General features: G+C 50.9%; 1 pseudogene; it reads right to left on the bottom strand.

The window, feature by feature from the left end:
* Positions 1–2,010, bottom strand: LOC134634139 (uncharacterized; annotated as a pseudogene).
* Between the last annotated feature and the right edge of the window lie 480 nt (positions 2,011–2,490).

The raw sequence follows: 2,490 nt of genomic DNA, 5'->3' as shown, positions 1-2,490 counted from the left end.
TCAGGCCCCGACTTGCGTAACAGTAGCTACCCACGGATCAGCCCTCTTGATCCACAGCCACCTTGTGGCTTTCTCTGCCGCTTCACTCACAGCCTGGATGGCCCTCTTCTTGGCTGCCCCAGCCACGCCCAGCTGGCCTAGGACTTTGCAGAGTGATTATCCTGCAAAGCCCCTACAACCCACTTCTATGGGCTCATAGAAAGTCTTCCAGCCCCTTCCCCTGCACTCCTGCACTAGTTCCTGGTACTTTCCTCGTTTCCTTTCATTGGCCTCCTCGATCCGCTCTTCCCAGGGCACTGTGAGTTCCAGCATGATCAGCTGTTTTGAGACCTCAGAAATAATTATCATGTCTGGCCGGAGGGATATTTTTGCAATGTTCTGAGGGAACTTTAGCTGTTTACCCAGGTCAGCCTGTAGCTGCCAATCAGAGGCTGTGTTGAGGAGGCCGGTTGTTAAATTCGGGCGCACCTGGGGTTTCTCTCCAGCCTTGATGAAAGAGATTGCCTTCCTCGGAGCATGATGATGCTTGCTGGTGCTTATTGCTGAGGCAATCTTTTCAGCAACTACTCTGAGCACCTGGTCGTGCCGCCAATGATACCGACCATCGGCCAGGGCCCTTGGGCAGCTGCTAAGGAGGTGTTCTAGGGTCCCTCTTCCAGAGCACAGGGGACAGACAGGTGTCTCGCTCTTCCCCCACAGATGGAGGTTTGCTGGGCTTGGCAGAGTGTCGTATACTGCCTGCACTAGGAATCGGATCCGGTGGAAGTCTGCCTGCATGATGTTTGCCCAGGTGACCTTGCACTGCAAGGTGCTCTCCCACCTTGTCCATGCTCCCTGCCGCTTAAGGCCTACAGCTCTACTTACTCGCTCCTCCTCCACACCTGCTCGGACCTCTTCCTGGAGTAGCTGGTGTCTCTCCTTTCCCTGTGCCCTGCTGCCCTGGGCCTTTGGGAAGTACCCCAAGCCTGCTCCCCCTGTTGCTAAGACCCCCAACAGTGTTTTCTGCCTTAGGCGTGACTCTGCCACCTCAACTGCCTTCTCAGCCTTCCACTTTCTTCCTGTCCTTACCTCAATACCTGCTGATGCCACCTTGCAGTCTTTAGAATCTCTGTACTGTAGGGCTTCTCGTGTGCGAGCCACCTTGAACTCTTCTTTGAGGCCACTGAAGGGCAACTGCAAGCTGTTGCTTGCCCCATATAAGGCAGCGCTGGTGAGACTGCGGGGAAGTCCCAGCCACTTACGAAGAAAGCCACTGATCTTCCTTTCAAGAGATTCCACAGTAGTTATTGGAACTGTATAGACAAGCAAGGGCCACAGGATTCGGGGCAGGATGGAATGCTGGTAGATCCAGGCTTTAAATCTTCCAGGCAGGCCGGACTTATCCACCTTAATGAGGCTCGCTCCCAGCTCCTCATTTGCCTTCTGAATGGCAGTAGAGTCTTTCAGGCTGGAGTCAAAGAGTTTCCCCAAGCTCTTGACTGGTTGTTCCGTTATGGATGGAATAATGGTTCCTGAGATTGAGAACTGGAACTTGTCCGTCACCTTGCCCTTCTTCAGTACCATCGATCTTGACTTGGAAGGTTTAAAACTCATCCTTGCCCATGAGATGAGTCTCCCAAGACCTTGCAAGATCCACCTACACCCTGGGACTGATGATGTTGTAATGGTGAGGTCATCCATATAGGCTCTGATAGGGGGCTGACGAACACCTGACCTTGTTAGCGGCCCTCTGCACTTCACCTCCGCAGCCTTTACCACCATGTTCATTGCAAGGGCAAAGAGCGTAACTGAGATGGTACAGCCTGTTATTATACCTTTCCCGAGGCGGTGCCAGCCTGAAGTAACTGCCCCAGAAGTGACCCTAAGCCTGAAATTGGCGTAATAGTCCAGGATCAGGTCCTTGATCTTGCTGGGAACATGATGGAGGTGTAAAGCATGCTCAACCAGTTTGTGTGGGATCGACCCATACGCATTAGTCAGGTCCAGCCACAAGATCACAGTCGTGCGAAATCACAAGCTGTGTGGTCAAATCAGCTTCCTCTGAGGAACTAAAAGTCACTACGTTTGCAGCTAGGCTCTGTAGCAACGATGATTCATCTCCTCTTTTATTTATGTGACTGCCTGCATTTATGCATAAAGTGTTCTTACAAAAACTGCAGTAATTTTCTAATGATATTGTAACTCCCAAGCTGGCTATATGAACTCGCTGCTAGCTTGCCAAGCTATTCAGACTGCAAGCTGGTTTTCCTCACCAGATCCTGATTAACTGATCTGATTGGATAAAGGTAGCGTATGGTCGAGAGATCGATGCTTTATCCAGTCACCTGAAAGCTGTTTCCAGAGATAACGTTCATATATTCTTTAAAAAGAGTCCATGTATAACCTGGCCTGCACAGTTCCTATATCTATATCAACAACTTTTGGTGCACGAACGTCACGGTAACGGACAGACTGTGCAGTACAGAGGCAGAACTGTTGGTGTTAAAGTGC

Source organism: Pelmatolapia mariae, linkage group LG9 (assembly GCF_036321145.2).
Source record: "Pelmatolapia mariae isolate MD_Pm_ZW linkage group LG9, Pm_UMD_F_2, whole genome shotgun sequence".
Lineage (NCBI taxonomy): Eukaryota > Metazoa > Chordata > Actinopteri > Cichliformes > Cichlidae > Pelmatolapia > Pelmatolapia mariae.
This window is presented reverse-complemented; position numbering and strand designations above follow the sequence as displayed.